Raw genomic sequence first — 19205 nt, forward strand, 5'->3', positions numbered from 1 at the left:
CCGTCTATGGGGCGATGATGTAAAGGTCAACTGTGTCTGTGGTTCACAGTTAACGAGGGCGTCATGTGGCCAGCACAACGACCATCCGCCTCTAAGTATCCCCAACACATTTCAGGTACCCACAAGAGATGGGTGGACTCAGAGGCGACCTAAAAATCCCGAAATAAAAAACAAAGAAACAGTTTTCACCAGGATTCTAACTCGGGGCTCGGAAGCCAAACGCTTTACCACTTAGGCACTACGCCTCTGCTCTAATGAATAGTCTCGGTCAAACTCCTGCTCTAAACGTTAAGTTTCTTTTCATTCTTCAAAAATCTTATGAAGTTCGCGATTTTTTACAAAGCTTATATTTCAACTCACTCTGTCTGTTTGTCTGTCTGGCCAAAAGTTTGTACACATCATTTCTCTGACTTCCAATCTCGGATCAAGTTAAAATTTTGCACAATTATTTCTGTTACCTCAAACAAGGGAAAGAAATGGTACTTGACTAAAGTGATGGTATAAGCTGAATAAGTTCCCTTTAGAATAGACTGCCGTCTTAGGCTTAGTGAACACAAACATGAAATAGAAACAACAGATAACTATACAATCTTCCATCTTCATAGACTCTTCGCTAGTATAGTAGTTACCGTCAGACAAACAGACAGACACATACACAGATAGACAGAAGGACAGAGTGAGTTGATATAAGCTTTGTAAAAATAATAAACGTTTATTTCAAATTTGTTAAAAAAAATTTACAATGAAATTAATTTAATTAAAATTTATTGTGTCTTGATTAGAGGGATGTAGTACCCGAGTGATAAAACACTTTAATTCCGAACCAAGGGATTGTGAGTTTGAATCCCTGTGGAGTATTGGAATTTTATGGAGCCCGCCATTAGAGAGAAAGGGTCTCAGTTTCAAACCCCTATGAAGATTAGAATTAAGAGCTCCAGTAACTTTAGGAAGAACATGATTCTACTATTCTAAAAGGTACAAGACATTAGTTGGGGAAAATTAAGGCCCTTGTAGAACCTCGTTTTATTAATCATAGGCCCATATGAGCTTAACATCATCTGATCCATAGACATCAAAAGTCTGAAAAGGGAAATAACTGAAACAAGGCGGGGGCTGGGTGGTTAAACACTTGGCTTCCGAACCTGGGGACTAGGTTCAAATCTCGGTGAAGACTGGGATATTGAATTTCGTGATTTTTAGGGCGCCCTTGAGTCCGCCCAACTCTAATGCGTACCTGACTTTAGTTGGGGAAAGTAAAAGCGGTTGCTCGTTGTGCTGGCCACATGACACCCTGCTTGTTAACCGTTGGGTAAGGAAAACAGCTGACCTTGACAACATCCTCCTTATAGATCTCAAGGGCTGAAAGGGGAAACTTATCTAAAGAAAGAAACAATGTGGAATTTGTTGACGGTATATGTGAAGAAGGCTGTGTTATTGCAAGTTATCAAAGGCTGCGGTTAATTCGAGGAAGATCGTGCTTATATTACAGCCTGATCTGTAAACAGTTTGTACTTTGCCCGAGTTTTTTCAACACAATCTCGGATGATCTTTAAACAATTTTATAAGTAAAAAAAAAAAGCTCGCGCCATCTGCTAACATTTGATGAGCCTCAAACCTTCGTTTTTAGAATGGCTCATAGAACATAACATTGGAAAAAAAAAAAGAACAGCAATGCGTCAGCGATACGCAGCAGACATAACAATTTTTTTTTCCCTAAATTACGTACACTGACAGACATAGAAGGCTTTAGAACAAACGCAAAGCATAAACCATGCCAAGAGGTGAAGATAGTGACCTGTTAAAAAAAACACGGAGTCTATTAAGTTGTTAATCAACAGAAAGCCACGAAATAAACCTTTCCGTTTACCTCAGATGTGTACTGGGTGGATATTAGTATAGAGCAGTGGTTCTCAACTCTTTCTCCACGGGGGGAAGAGGGGGGCTAGGCAATAAAATATCAGACGCATATCATCTCATAAAATGCGGACCGCGGACAAAGTTTCAAATGGCCAGACTTGACAGTGTCACAAGCCAGATATAGTTTGGTGCTCATTGTCTTTGAGAATTCTATGTAAAATGAGTAAACTATGCCCCTTAACTCTTTCTCTCCTAACTGACGATACCAGCGTTGATTCCACCAGAATGTGGTAAATAATTACGGAGAGAAAGAGTTAAGCCCCTAGCGGTCCACTGGGCATTGGATCTTAGATTTAAATGTTTCTACGCCAAAAGGGACCGCCGTGGCTAACAGAGCCAAGGCTAGGCCAGGTAACAATGGGGACTGGGGCAAACTCGAGGACATCATTTTTACACCAGAAATCATCAATAACATCACAAAGTCTCAACCAGGACCCGAACCAGCCAAGGGTTTACCGACTTAACCGTCAGACCTTAGAAATAAAACAAAAAAATAAGTTTTCATCAGTAAGACCCATTCCTGACTACGTCAAGGTGTTCAAGACGCTCCATGAAAAACAAAATTACCTTAACATAAGATTCTAACAGGTACAGAGCCATTAAAATAAAATTCTAACAGCTACAGAGCCATTAAAATAAAATTCTAACAGGTACAGAGCCATTAAAATAAAATTCTAACAGGTACAGAATAGTTCCCAACCCAGTGCTCTTAAACAAAAAAGCGTAGTCAAGTAATTTTTTGTGTGCTAAATTAAATCATTTGAATTGTGCAGAAACCTGGGAGAGATTTTGCAGTGACAGCTTTAGATTTCAAACTACGTGTCAAGTTCACGTGCTAGTACTGTAACATACAAGTGCAAGAGGTACAGAACACTTTAAAACATCTTTCTAAGAAGGTTTGCCTGAATTCAATAGTCTTTGGTCTGAATGAATCGAAAGGTGTCTAGCTACATTAACACTTTCTGACACAGTACAAAGATCAAATTCAATATCGCAGATTTATATTTTAAAAAAAATCTATATTCTGTTTTATATCTTTTAAAAAAAGAAAAAAAAACTTTACCTGTTTAAGAACTTATAAAATAAAATAAATCTTTTGTATCCCTCCAAGAAACTGTTCACTTGTTGTAGTCTTGTCACTCTATATAAACAACATCGGGTTCGAATCTGTTATCCAATGGAACATGAACGTCTGTCAGAAAGAAATAGCATTGTCTATAACTTGATTGAAAATCATACTTGTTCTTTTATCAATAAGCGAACAGTATATTGTATATTTATCAATAAGCGTACAATATATTGCTGATTTATTTTGACTTGGAAAGGAAAAAAACAACCTCTGTTTCTGCAATTAACTGCCCCTGAGATGTCAAGCTATATGCGTAAAAAAAAGTTTTAAACTTCTGAATGAAAGTTTCCTTCAGTTAAACATGAACTAAAGAAATTTCCTGGAATGAGCCAATGCTAAATTTTAATTCGGGAATACATTTGATCCTCAAATAATCAAAATCCTGCGGCAAAAAGAAAATACAAAATCCTTTAGAATTATAGAACATCTAAAAAAAACATGGCGATGTTATATGGCTGGAAAGAGCCGGCAAAATGTGTATTACGTAAAGGTTTAGGGTTGGAAACGTCACATCCTGACGACAGCATTAATCTCGGTCTACCCTAGTCTATTTCGTTGCTTATCCGATATACAGCATATGTATATAAACATTTTATCTGATACCCAAGTGTATTTTCAAATTGAAAGTAGAAAGACCTTTCCTCGATCAGTTTTGATAAACAGCGAAATGAATATTTTCTAGAAAAATTGAAAATCTTATTTCGCTAAAAGAAGTTTTCAAAGAAAATTGTGTTTTTCCTAATAGCAAAGTAGGGAAGAAATATCTCCTTAGATCAATACAAGTAAATCTAGGTCAGTGAATAGCAAAAAAGGACAACTTTTATAAAGTAATTAATTACAGTAAAAACATTTTTAGGCTGTGATTTTAAGTCATAAGAAGTGGAGAAACGTATGAACAAAGAAACGGATCTGGGGCCGCTTTGATAAACATTTAAAGTTCAAAGTATGTGCTTCTATTTTTTTCACGTACTAATTAAAGGACATATCATAGCTAGATAAGTGACATGGTTTGTTTACAGAGCTTATAGCTACTCTGTCTGTCTGGTAAAAAAAAGTTGGTGCACGCCATTTCCCTGACACCCAAATCTCAAGCTGAAATTTCGAACAATTATTTCTTTTACCTGACAAAACAAGAATCTATTGTATAAAAAAAACAAAAAAACTAACCAGTTAGTTAATTAACTCTTGGTAATTAATTATTTTGTTTGGCATCGAACATGGGAAAGAAATTGCAAGTGACTGAGCTGGAGGTATAAGCTGAATTAGTTCCCCTTTATAGGTCACCGCTTTAAAGCAAGTTGAAACTAAACAATAGATTTCTATTTTCTACTTTTATAGGCACCCCAAGAGCAGAGTGGTCAGTATGTCGGTATAAGGAGGCTTAAGCCATGAGTTTGAATTCGGGTTGTTCCCCCCCCCCCACCCTTTTTTTTTTAAACAAATGCTTACGGTAAAATTAACCCAGATATCATTTTCTTCCAATATTTCCCCAACTGATCCAGATAAGTGATAGGATCATAGCGTAGTGCGGACGCTATAAGTATGAAATAGCAATAAACAAAAACAAGTAGTAAAAATATTTCAAGCAGAGTTATTGTTGTTGGTCTATATCTATTACAAACTTAATTAGACGACTTTCCAAACTAATTGATACAATTACATTTCGTATAACCTTTAATTTTTTTTTTGTGGAAAGTATTTTTTTTTTTAATTTTTGGTTTTGTTTGTAATTTCTAAATAATGATATTATGCGTAGAATATTTTGGAGGCTTTTTGTATGCTTGCGTGTGTGTGTGTTTTGTGTGTGGGTGTTCAATTGCTCTCTAATATACATCTTTCATGCTTATAGCATGCTCAATCTTATCTTATCTTATCTTATACAGATATTACTTCAAAAATTGCATACGCGTCATGCATCTAGGTAACCAATGACTTAAATTCTGCCAAGTCACTGGTTTTCCTGGCTGGCTCAGGCAACCCATTCCATGCTCTAATAGCGCCAGGGAAGAAGGAGCATTTGTACAAATGTGTACATGTAAGGTTATCTGGAAGACGGTTTCATTGGTACTTTAAGGCGCTCGGCAAACACAACTCAACTAGAGTGGGGTTACGTATGCAAGCCCCCATGATAATTAGCCAGACAGTTTCTGCCATTTAGCCACAAATACAGAAATCAATTATAGTGTTAAGAACTGATTTATTTCTTGCTTGTATTTTAGTTGCGTTTAAAGTTAAACCATAGTGGAGTACATTTAGATAAATAGGCATAGAATATAAAGACTGGAAAACGAAACAATTTACTTTTATTCCGTCTTTTTAATATTCTGACTAAATCCATATTTTTAAAAAATAACATCCGTTAAGATCTCTGTGAATTCGCTAAAAACACAACACAACATAGACGACAAAAAAGACACATCAGTTTCAGTTTACATGCACCTCCTCTCCCACCTCTCCTGTTCCCGTATTTCTAAATTTTAATTTTAGTTTTATTAAAAAGCTTTTATATATCAAAGTTAGATTATGAAAAAGAGTTGTTTTAATGGGAATTTATATTTCACACAGGAAGCTACGCTGAAGGCCTACTCAACGTCCGTGTGGTCCAAAACCACGGCACGGAGGTCATATTGGCCCCTAGACGCCGCGACATTTAGGCTTTCGATATAATAATACCGCTAAGGAACGGTTTCAATTAACTCGTAGACTTGTTTTCACAATGAATAAAGACCATGTCACTCTGGAGTTTGGTGCACATTGGGTGCACATTCGTTGAAGAGACAGGCCCCAGCATGGAAACGTTTGCGATTAATTGAATGATTGATTGACAGTCTTGAGAGTCTTTAAGTTTGGTTTTACCCGAAATTCGAAGACATACCATCGCATTTTCTTCTTAATCCCTGATATTTTATTGCATTAATTGACCTATTGATATTATTATGTAGATATTACCAAAAGAAGACTTTTTCGGACGCTGTTTTTATCGTGTTGAATGCTATTCGTTGTCGTGACTTCCGGTTTTGTGTTTGTAACCCGTTCCTTAGATCGTGATCACAAAATGTTCGTTATATGTACCATGTGATTCATTCAGTGTTTTAAACTCAATCAGCTCAGATATTGCTTTTTGAGTCCAGTGTTTTAACGTGTATACAAGTGGTATATTAATAATAATAATAATCTTTACAGAAACATAATATGAACTAATAATGTATATTTACAAAGAGATTCGCTAGTTTAGAAACAAGCTCTGGGTTGTACAACAGATTCTATCTAGTAGCAACTATTTCTATAGATAAATGATGTCCTTGACCTCTAAAGACTGTTCTCCGAAATCCCGAAAGCCAAGAATCCGAGACTAAAGATTACATGCTTCAAAGAAATCCCACTAGGCCAGATCATTGTGACACAAAGCAACGGGAACTCTCAATTAGGGAACTTTGGTATAATTGTGGGTGCACTGTCAGACTCCTCGGGTTTTTAAACACCCGAAATTCCCCTATTTAAAAAAAAATTTTTTTTTTTTCATATTTCATAGATATGTATAAATTCTTAAATGAATTTGTAGTTATATATATATATATATATAAACGAAAGTGAATACTTGAGATCCACTCTGCTATTATTTTGTTGTTTTTTTTTGAGAGAGTGTATATTTCTGGATCAAATTACCTCATAATTCAACTGGAAATGTCTTATAGAAATGTGTTCGTAAAAAGGTGTAACACAATGTGAATAGAAGGAATTTTTGTCACAGACACGCACGTAAGGATTCCCTGCAGGGCTCCAAAATCTCAGTATATTATAGAATTATGTCAAAAAAAATATTTTACAATAATATTTCGTTATTCAGTGTGCCCATGTGTCCGTCCGTGAGCCAGTGTGTCTTAGTTTTACTGTGTCAATGAGTCAGTGTGTCCGTGTCGTGCGTCATTATGTCCATGAGTCAGAGTGTCACATTATTCGTCAGTCATTTTGTGATTGTGAAAAAAGTCATTATTTATATTGTGTTGGTGTGAAAATGATACTTTCCATTCACACTGTGCGACACCTTTTTACAAACACGTTTGTGTAAGACATTACCAGTTGAAGTGTGTAGTTATCAGTTGCAAATCGCTTACGTACGTGTTTTTCTTAACATAGAAGCAGAAATAAAAGAGATCCTCAAAGTTTGAATTCGTCAGTCGCCTCCCCTCTACCCGTTTTCTATTCCGATCCTCGTCAACGTCTTTAGGTTCAAATCCCACGATTTTCTAATCGCTTGATGTTTGATCATCTCTGTATGTGTGTGTGTTTGTTTTCGTTGTTGTAAATAATCTTCTCTGAACTTTGACATGCCAAAACCCGTTAATGCTTCTCACGTTCTTCAAAATGAAGTACTAAGAAGTTATCTAGACAACAATTGTTTGCTGGTGAAAATTATAAAGAGGTAATCCCTCTTTGTTAGAATTGAATCTCTTAGACCAGTGATGCCCGAAATACGGCCCGCGGGCCACATCCGGCCCGCGATGCAGGTCTAACCGGCCCTTCAGAACTTCTCTCCGCAATACAATAAATGGGAATGTAAAATATATGATTAAAAAAAATAACCAAACCGTCTCCTTTTTTAGTTGACTTCTTTTGGTAGCGCCGTGATTGGTAGCTTGCTGGTCAACATTGGAGTGTTGAATACATGGGAATGCCGAACAAAAACCTGGCTTTGAGTGAACACAATAAATAGAAACACGGACACATTTTGTTTTGTACAGAATACATAAAGTAGGCCTATATCTGTTTTAATGGAGTATTTGCATTGCAGCCTGTCATTCAGAAGTTTGAAACATCCAACTAATTGCTATAGAATTAATGTTGGATACAACTTGTTTCTAATCAAAATGTCGTCTGCTCTATTGCTTTTCCATTTTCGCAATGATGTGGCCCGCGACAAGAGTGTGGGGAATTTATTTGGCCCGCGGGCTGTAGAAGGTTGGGCATCACTGTCTTAGACCGCCTATTCTGAACCGGGATCCACTGACGCTGCACACACAAAAATAATAAAACTACAAACTGAATAATGTACAGCGGGTGAGGCGGCGGTGTACGAGAGGCTTCCGTACAGGGAGGGAGGCACATGAGTTTCATTTAAATATAAATAGGACAAAGAAAGGATAGGTAGAAGTCCTTGTCTATTTTTATTAGAGTAGAAAAACATAAGACATATTTTTTATAATAATTGACTACTAGAGTCCTAAGGCCTAGGCCCTAGGCAATACTCTAACAAAAGATAAAATGTGTGTGTGTATGTATGTGTGTGTGGTGTGGTGTGTGTGTGTGTGGCTGGGAAAAAACGGAGGGAGAGCTGTACGTCCACAAAAAAAAATGTCCTAACGAAAATGTCCTAACGAGTGCCACGGCCCTGGAAATGTTGACATCGGCTGTAAGAAAAAAGCCAAAACACAAGCGGTCCATAAGGACAAAGAAAGATCACTTGTGTGGCCAATCAATCCAGAGATAAACCATTTGTCGACCTTGTTGTAGTCTTCAACCTTTAACAATACTAGGACTGTCTTTGTCGGATCTTTTCACACAGATGTTTGCGCGTGCTTATTAAGCGCGTGCTAAGTTAATTAATTTTTCACAAAAGGCTCAATAAAATTGCTAGCAAGAAAGGTCGAACCTAAGTCATCTGCTGTAAGAAACTGTAGACTAAAACAAAAATAAAATAATAATAATAAAATACAATACTTTAAAAAAACAAAACAAAGCGTATGTAATGAGAAAACCACTGTCATATATCTCAATATTGCAAAGGTTTAATTTTTTTTTATATAAGAAAAACAATTATCACTAATTGATTTACTAACTGGTTAACTTTTATATAGATTCACAAGACTATAATTGTACAAATGTCAACTTGATCTGAGAACTGGAATTCGGAGAAAAAAACGTGTTCAGAATTTCAACTTGACAGACAGACAGACAGACAGAGTGAGTAAATATAAGCTACCTAAGTACGTTTTGGCAGAAAAACTTTTGCACGTGATGAGGATGTAAGAAAGTTTCACTAAGCCAGTTCCATCCGTCTCTTCCGTTCCCCAACGGGGACCATAGCGGTGAAGGTCTTCCCACGGAACGCGATGGTTCATTATAGGAATCAGGAGCGTCCCATCATGTGCTCGGCCTCCGGCCTTCGCGTAAGAGGAGGAACTTACGTTGACGGCTCAAGGAGCTTTGTCACACAAAAACGGGGGTGAATAAAAGATAATTTTGTCGACGGGGGGCCCCCTGAAAAAGGGGTGGGGGCTCTCTGATGAAGCAATCTCTCATCCTGAACTAGGGGTAAAAGCCTTTCCAGGGTCATAAAAAAACAAACAAAAAAGTCACAAGGTGGGCTCCATTACCAAGTAAACATGTCAATCGTCTTAAATCTACATCAAAAGAAAGACTTAGAAAGCTATTGTCTAGGAGGTGGCAGCTTTTGATACAGTATACCAGGGTCATGAGACAATGTATTGCTAGGCAATGAGTTAGATATTTTTTAAGAGAAGCCTTTTTTTTCTCGCTATTGTAAGTGATAGCCCCTTACTATCTGAAGCGGTGTATATATTTATATTGCACTTATACAAAAATAATTATATATATATATATATATATAAAAGAGAGAGAGAGAGAGAATATTTAAAAATGAATGGCAGGATACAGGCGATGTCATAGTACGATTTTCAAAAGCTCTTTTACTTTTTAATTTAAACGTGACAGACACGCGAACGGCACAAAAGCACAAAACAAATAACGGTTTTCCCTTACAGAAACCGCAAAAAAAGGCACAAAAACATATATATTAAAAACAAACACACTTAGATGCAACAAAACCTATAACAGCTGAGTGAGATTTCAGAGCATCAACAATTCAATGATTGGTACGAGTTAGAAGGGAACCACGATACATTTAAGTTTTCTACGAATCAAACCATACAACGAGTGCGATCAATGGAGCATGAAAATATGCGCTTAAGCAAATGTTGAACTGAAAGGATTATAGATCTATTTGAAAAGCAGCCTAATGTAGCGACGAATCAATTCACCAAAATACAAATAGCCCATGCGCCAATGCTAAAAGTACTAAAGCCTGATCATTGGTTCTGCATTTTCCCATGACAGTCGCACGATATTCATTTAGATTCTGTCACTTTTTAAACAATTTTCTGAAACCAATTTTTGGACGTTCTCAGGGAGCTTAAAAAAAGACGCACGTCACAACTAAATATATGGGCATGGCGTATAAACGATGAGACTTACATTTTTTAAAAATAACTAGATTATTTTGAATTTTTTTGTTACATTTTTATACAGAAAAAAATGTTTTGCAATCTTGATCTAGATAATTCTCAATTATTTTTGTTGTTGCAGATATTTGTCTTATTTAGAATATTTACTGATTTTGAAAGTCGAGATTTTTAGTACCCACCGGACAGTAATCGATAAAGTAAAGGTAGTTGGTCGTTGTGCTGGCCTCATAGCACCTTAGTTAAATGTCACAGAAACAGAAGACCCTTACATCATCTGCCCTAAAGATAGAAAGGTCTGTAAGTGGAATTTGTACTTTTTTTTTAATGTAGGTCAATCATTTTAAAAGAAAAAAAATATCTTCCAAACGCACAGTTTGGGAATCGTTCTTTTTGAGAAAAGGCGATGTCAAGATTGTTAATGTCCAATATACAGATCTAGTTTAATTTGTCCTCAAAGTTCGGAATATATAGTGTGTAGTAAGCTAGACTTCAGATGTTGCCAACTGCTGTTAACTCAGTCGTAAACCTCCCCCCCCCCTCCCCACCCCAAAAAAAAAAAAAAACACCCCAGAGGTTATATTTGAATGTGAGAAACTTTAATAGACCTTTACATCCTCTGCCCTAGAGATCGTAAAGGGACGCAAGATCTGAAAGGAGAGCGTACTCTAACAGTGTAGGCCTAGAAGAAATACGATTTTCAAACCAAAGCCTTACACGGTGTCAAGGTAGTTACAATTAGAGAAAAATCAGAGAACCAAACTGGGCGGAAACAAAACAGACCCAGCAGTGGCCTACATATTTAGCGCCAACATTTATTAGTTTTCAAGGTCGAATTTACCGCTATTACTAAAATTCATCAGCTAAATAAAGGTAGAACTTTTTTTTTTTCATCTTACTTATCTTTAACTTGAAATCACAACATGACTTACAACTGCGTTATTAAAGGAATAGTGTTAATACCACTATAGCAATCAGGCCTGTTGTTTTTTTTTAAATCCAGTGCAAGTAGCTTTGAAAAATATACATGTACATTTGTATTAAGATAACAGAATGCCTTATTGATGAATCTGAATGCCTCTTAAGTTGGAAGTTAGCAAGTGTTGGCTAACTATCGCTGTAGGACGATTGTGACTCAACTCGTGGTAATGAGGTCTTTTTTGATGACAGCACATGTGCCATGGGTAAGATAAGATTGGGCAGTAGCTATGGTCAAAACTTTGTGGCCTACGCAGATCTTATCTTATCTTATATATTCATTTAAAAAAGAAGATAATTATGTCCTACGCAATTCATGTGTCTGTCTAGTCATTCATGTTAATCACTGACTTAACACTCAGCTAAGTCGTTGGTTTTCCTGGCTGATTCAAGCAATTCACTCCATTCTCTAATGGGAATAGGAAAGAAGGAGCACTTAATTATTATAGCTTTTATAAAGCGCTACTTTCATGCTTATAGCATAATCAGAACACTATAGTCCAATCTGGGAGAAGATTTTCCGTGCTGCCTTTAGGCGCTAGGTAAACACAACTCTGCTTGAGTCGGGTGTCGAACTTCGAGCCCCCTTCATAGGTAGCCATGACAAGCCAAGTTAAAGCGTACTTAGCCCCTCTCGACCACGCTTCCCACTAGCACGAATTTGTTCTAGCGTATGGAATAAGAAATGTGCCTCAATCTGTGTGTCTTTCTGAGTAATTTATTAGGTTTTGTTTTTCTATTTTCACCCAAGTGAAAAATCTCCACTAAAGGCTCATCGCAGTAATCTACTCTTTCTTTACACTTTGATTTCAATATCCGCTTACGTTTTAAAGTAACGCCATTCCGTTAAAATAGTATGAAATGTGAAGAACAATCTATAGCCTCTTTCATTTTCATATAATATAGTCAATGTAACATTAATATATTGTGTCATCAAAAACAAAGAGAGACAACAAAAAGGGAAAGTACTAGGATCAAGTCCACGACATTAGGGTTACTAGCACGTTGTCTGTAATAACTTAGCTAACTTGCAATATTACTTCCTAATTTAACTACTAACCCTAATTACTTTGTGTGAATATTCAGCTCGATATAAAGTAGTCAATTTTTTAAAAATACTTTTGGTTTAAAGTTTCTGATTTGTGGTTTTGACGAAATGCCCAGGAGAGATCTGAATGGAGGGATGTGTTGAAGCAGGCCAGAGCCCTCCATGGGCTATAGCGCCACTGGAAATGATGGAAGGATGGTTTGGACGAAAGGGTTGATAGTAAGAACTGAAGAAATAAAAAAAAAAGCCACTTGAAGAAATGTGGTGGCAATATAGAAGAAGCTAAGGGGAAAAACCTAAGAAAATGAAAAGACGAAAACACATGTACCAGAAACTCAAAATCGGAACCAGTGAAATTTGCCTATGTGGAGTATCACCAGAAAATGCCGACCACGTCCTCCAAAACTGCTCTCTTTACCAAGAGGCCCGTATACGACATTGTCCCCAAATCACCCCAATAGAAAAAAAAACTATATGGAGAGCTCCCTGATTAGGAAACCACTGCGCAGTTCATCTCATGTATTGGTCTAGTCATCTGAACACTCCAACATAACAATGAGAACGATGAAGAAGAAGAAGAAGCTATTTGTTTTCGTTTCGTATGAAAACTTTCAAGACAGAAAACCTTTTTTGATAAAATAAATATTACACAGAATCAGTTTTTTTTGTTTGGCAAAGATTCAGGAGCCAAGAGCTGTGGTCTATCCTCAATCAGTAAAGTAAAAATAAAGTTTCCCCTTTCAGACCTTGAGATCTTTGGGGCAGATGATGTTAAAGGGAAATGGTTTTGACAATTTTTGATATAATATGTGTTTTGATTTACAGATAATGAATATATTATTATTTTGTTTTTATTTGCAATAATAACTTAGTAATTGATATTTTTCTGGCGTAATTTTCCTGCGCATCCAAAACGGTCAGACATTCACCGGGTTTCTATGTGATGTCACACATGCCTATTAATTTAATCTATTGACTTACTGTATGACGGAAAACCATTAGAGTAACGTTTACATTCTCGTAAAAGAAATAAATCTTAGTCTAAGCAGTTAGATCTAGAATAATCTAGATCTTGTAAGCAAAGAAAAAAATGCGTGTTAAAGGAGATTTACATGCTTGACTAACCACGGCAGTGTGTATCTTCTCGCCTGACCACTCAACACACTGCAAACACTATAGCTTGGTTGTCTTGTCATGACCGACTACACGTAGTCTAGACTAGCCTTACACTGACCAGTCAGACCTGCGATCTATTTACTTCTTGGGACAGGGAGGGGCTTAGATGAAAATGTGACTTTTTTTCTTGAGTTGGTTGTCCTAATGCTTTTAAATATATATATATATATATATATATAACTGTACCATAGCGCTTGATTAGGCCGTCACTAAACCTAACAGCTACTGTAAGAATGAAGCGATACGATTGGTCAAATCTAGTTTCCCTTTCAGTATTGTTGAGGGAAGTGACGTATGCCTAACCTAAAAACAAAATCTCAAAGAACCCCGTTTTTTTTTAGATGTCAAGAATTTACTGTCTAATTTATTAAATATAAATGTTTCTAAGCATTTAAATAAAAAATGGAAAAATGTTTACTATTACAACTTTTTAAGCTCATCTGTTTCTATAGCCAACGGTTAACGAGCAGGGTGTCATGTGGCCAGCACAACGACCAACCGCCTTTACTTTCCCTAACTAAAGTCGGGTACCTATTAGAGTTGGGTGGATTCAGGGGTGCCCTAAAGATCCCGAAATTCAAAATTTCTTTCTTCACCGAGATTCGAACCCAGGACCCCAGGCTCAGAAGCCGAGCGCTTAACAACTCAGCCACCGCGCCCTTTCCTCGAGCAGAGAAGATCAGCGTTTGTTGACATTTGTTTTTCTTCTTTTCTCAACATGTCGGGCAAGAACATAAAATTTAAAATAATAAATTCACCTAATCAATAATTGAATGCAAGTTAATTAGACCTATAGTAAAAAGTAGGTGTTCTTGGGGGTAGATAATGATAATGTCACGTGACATATCAACGACCAACATCCTTTTCTTACAACTGTGGGAAGCGTGGTCGAGAGTCTAAGTGCGCTTGAACCTGGCTTGGCTTCACTGGGATTAGAGCTCGTTACCTCTTGGGTCAAACGCCAGGCGTTTTACCACTCCACCACTTCCTTGGAATTAATAAATGACTTACGGTTTATTTTATATCCGCATTTCCAAGGGCGCCTACAGATTAAAGTTACGTCACATCCTATTCAGAGCTTAAGAAACAGAAATTAATTTCACAGCCATGCTTAAGGCATTAAAGCTATACTAAAACCAGTAATTTTATAATAAATCAAACAGACCGTCTTTTCCTTATTTTGAATGATAACGCGGTACTAACAGTAATAGAATAACATATCTTACCAGAGTCCTTGTGAAAGAACAGAAATTGTAAGAAAACATTCTGTGTAGATTATTCAATTTAGAAGTTGTAGATCTATCTTCGTATATTAAATTTAACAAAATGTGATGAAAAGTCTATCTACATTAAAACGGATTATATATATATATATATATATATAACTTTTTTCTACTTCGCCATCTGCCACAAAGAATCTCTAAACTATATTGAAAGAGTTTGCCAGCAGAGACCAAGTCTATCATTCCAGCAATATTATTATTTCCCAGCAGATGTTTTCCGCGCAAACACCAATAATATTTTTAAATAATCTCATACGCGCCCCCACCCCCTCTTAAAAGGTGTTATTCCTGACACCCACTCATGTGACACTCATTAAAAGAGTGGATTGTATAACACTTACTATTGTTGAAAACGCTTTAACAGATCGTCACCCCTACTCCAGCGGTGGACTACTGCGGCGCACGGGGCTAACATTAGCAAAGAGTAGCGAGCCTTGATCTCATTGATAAAAGCTGGGTTAAAACAACAAATAAACTTGTGTTTTAAACTAAAAGTCTGGGTTTTTATTTGAAAACGCGGGATCCACGAATGTGCGCCCCCTGTTGTTCGAAGAGTTTAGGAGACTTGAATAAACTGACATTTCCATTTATCTTTTGTTGAGTCAATTAATTTCTTCACCTTCACCTGTTCTTTAGCCATTAGAGCTCTTGGGGGACAGCACACATGTTCTTATTACTCTATATAGATCAGAATTTCATGGAGGGTCAGTGGGTGGAAGTTGGAACCTGGACGAGGGTATCAAAAACGGCTCTAACGATTTGTCTAATACTTTAACGGTGGCTGAGTGATTAAGCGCGTGCTTCCGACTCAGGGATCCTAGCTTCGAATCTCGGTGAAGACTGGGATTTTCAATTTCTGGATCTTAGGGCGCCTCTGAGTCAACCCATGGGTACCTGACATTAGTTGACACCCTCGATGACCTCTTTACTTTTAAGTATGTTTTTCTCTTTTTTAACGCCAACACTTATCTTACGTCGGGTGGCAACAATGTCGTGATTAAGAAGTGTCCGCTTGTAGATGTAACATGCTCGGAATATATGTCAATACCGGTACAGCTCCGGATTTACTTTGGCAGTGCGTCTACCAAAGGTATAAGTATTTTTTATTCATAAGTAGATCTTTAGTGAAGCATTCGAAAAAGTGTATAGAGGCCTTTACTAAATTCTTGCCTCGGGACCACTGCATACTTAAATCAGGCCCTGTAACTATGTAAAAACATTTTTTCTAATATTGTTTATTATATTCATATACAAGCCGGATATGACCTGCGGGTTGTGGTTGGCACATTTAACATATGCTACGGTCTTCGCCATGATAAAAGGAACATGTGTGCCAAGTTTTATCAAGATTGGTCAAATGGTTTTAATTTCTATGCGGGACATACGACTATACATACATACATATGCCTTACTTTGTGCTTTATATATTAGATTTATTATATACACTTTGATTGTGGATCAAAAGCTATTTCGGGAAGAAAAGAATAGGAAGTATTCGGAAATAATTTTAACAAGCGGAAGAGGAAAGCTACAGGAAAATGTAATTTGTTGATCTGTTTTTTTAAAATAGAAATAAACCAAAGTTTTTTCCGATACTATTTTTAAAGATTTAAAGAAAATACTAATAAATATATATAAACGTGATAGCCAAGTTTAAATTACTCTTGTTAGTTGCTTGCCTTTAATAAATGTGTAAAATCGTTACGAAAGTAAGTGTAACATTTCTAAATGATAACAAACACTAGATAACTCAGTCATCTAGATTAACGAGGGTACATGTGTACGACACAGCAACGAGTCACCCCTCTCCCAAACTAATGCCAGTTATTCATTAGAGCTGGCTGGACCAGGGTAAGGCTTCGAACTTCAAACTCTCAGTCAAACGCTTGATAACTCAGCCACACTGACGAAATATGTACTTTTTTGTTGTGTTAATTTCGTCAGTCACAACTTTTTGCTACTAAATTTTGATAGCGTCTGAGTCCATTTTAAAGTGTTTCTATTATTTATTTATAACCGGCAATGTAGGTCAAAGCGTCAACCAGCCCTGGATAACAACAGTTGTTGCTATGGGACGAACCAGGAAGTATTTGCGTTTTTGCTACTCTCTATTATCATATCATACCAAACTGTGACGCGGTCTATTCAAGTGGGGAAGTCGACCTGAAGAATGAAGCCTTCGCTGCGCGATCGTTAGCTGTGACCTGCTGTCTACCTTTCATTTCCCGCCACCTCTCTGCAACACCTTGTTCTCAAACTATTTCGTTTTGTGCATTATATTTTTTAAAAGCTTCTATCAACTTTGTCTGTCTATCTGGTAAAAGTGTGAACACGTTATTTCTTCCATGCCTATTCTCGGATCAAGTTGAAACTTAACAAATTAGTCAATTAATTACTGGTCTTAATTATTTAGTTTGATACCAACAAGGGAAACTAATCCTAAATGCTTAACAGATATGGATAAATTTGTTGGGTTTAATCCCCTTAAATAATTTTTTTTACGCTATTTCTCCCTCACGCATTCTCCTATCAAGTTGACACTTTAAACAATTATTTATTGTACCTAACAAAACATAAATCGATTTTAAAAAATAACAAAATTAGTCAATTAATTATTGTTAATTAATTATTTTGTTTGATATCAAATAAGTGAAATAACTTATTGTTAGATATAGTTTTAATCCCTCAATCCAAGAAAACATAAAGACACTCAAAAAGACTCAAAATAAGAGCCGGAAGATTTATAAGAAATGAATATTCACATTTGATTAGAGTAGCACCATTAGTAAAATCATTTCATTTAGAGACGCTTCAGGACAGAAGATTAAAAAGTAAAGGAGCAATTATACATACAACACTGAACCATAATTTGCAAAAACAAAACCTAATAAAATACTCTGAAAGACACAAAGATAAAAGGACATATGATAAATTCATGAAAGTACTCCTTCTTCCCTAGTGCTCTTAAAGCATGGACTGTGTTGCTTGAATCAACCAGCAAAACCAACATCTTAGCCAAGCTGAAATCACTTATCCATGACACAAGGATAAGGTCTTCTCTTTTGAAGCAGAGTCTAAATTTAAAGATTAGCGTCATTATTTGAAACGTCATTTTTGTAATTGTTTAGTTTTTTTTTTTTTTTGAGGTACTACAATCTAATCCACACCGACAAATCGATATACTTATATAAATATATATATATATATATATATATATATATATATATATATATATATATATATATATATATATATATATATATATATATATATATATAAACGTACGTGATCTCCCCCTTCCCTCCCCATTTCTTACAACTTTAAACTAAGACAAGTTTAAAGAGAGGTTCTGACCTCATGAGCACTAGTGGCGTAAAGGTCATGGCACCAATGGGGTTCATTGCACCCCGGGCCCATGACTGATAGGTGCCCGCAAAGTATTTGCAAGGCAATCGTAATTTACTATAGCGAAGACACACCACCACTGACTAAGAGGACACTATTATGAGTAATTACTGAATTGAGTGTAATTGAGGTATTTCTTGTTAACAGTCATAAGTGGATTGACTTAATGAACGCTATTGCTAGTAGTGGCAATTGCAGCGAAATGTCTTTTGTTTGTTTGTTTTTTTAAGTACTGGTACTTACAAGACGACTCGCTTTGTTTCTCGCACTCGACCAACTAATTCAGTGTTTTGCCAAACTGTGGTGCTCCGCGAGACCTGAGTAAGGTGTTCCACGCACTAGTAAGACAACAATAGGCCCTACAGGTGAATTTAATCCTTAGTTAATGCATACTAAAAAAAAAAAAACAACGTTTAATCGGCTCTTCTCGGCAGTAGACAAAGAAATTGTATAACAACAATAAGGCCCTCAAAACATCTGCTCACACCGCATAATGCTTCGGAGGGTCTTGGTTCTTATAGATGCATGCAGGGAGGGTGAGAGGATGAGGTGGACATCCAACTCTCCCAAAATGAAAACGTTAGAAATCGGCAAAACGTAGAAGTGGGTGGACAGATTTACGGACGGTTTATTGGACGGACGGACAGACAGACAGACAGAAATATATAGAGATATATTGATATATATATATATAGATAGATAGATAGATATAGAGATAGATAGATAGATAGACAGACAGACAGACAGACAGACAGATAGATAGATAGATAGACAGACAGACAGACAGACAGACAGACAGACAGATAGATAGATAGATAGATAGATAGATAGATAGATAGACAGACAGACAGACAGATAGATAGATAGATAGATAAGGGCTATTTCCCCAGCACTCCCCACTCTCATGTTATTTTTTTCTAATCCAAACAACTTAAATATAAAGAAAATAATCTGAAATCAAACGTTTACCAACTGGCCCCCTCGGTATACACACAGTCTTTTAGAGTTGT

General features: G+C 36.5%; 1 long non-coding RNA gene across 5 annotated transcripts in view; it reads right to left on the reverse strand.

The window, feature by feature from the left end:
- Nucleotides 1–19205, reverse strand: part of LOC129923678 (uncharacterized) — a 52391-nt gene that overhangs the window by 21047 nt on the left and 12139 nt on the right. For 2 of the 5 annotated variants that reach the window (XR_008775678.1, XR_008775682.1), the window contains one exon: nucleotides 2981–3109. This is a non-coding gene — a long non-coding RNA (uncharacterized LOC129923678). Of the gene's footprint in view, nucleotides 1–2980; nucleotides 3110–3254; nucleotides 3688–14733; nucleotides 14897–15131; nucleotides 15151–19205 lie in introns of those variants that run through there. The other 3 variants (XR_008775681.1, XR_008775679.1, XR_008775680.1) reach the window with 3 other exon arrangements.

Source organism: Biomphalaria glabrata, chromosome 17, assembly GCF_947242115.1.
Source record: "Biomphalaria glabrata chromosome 17, xgBioGlab47.1, whole genome shotgun sequence".
Classification (NCBI taxonomy): domain Eukaryota; kingdom Metazoa; phylum Mollusca; class Gastropoda; family Planorbidae; genus Biomphalaria; species Biomphalaria glabrata.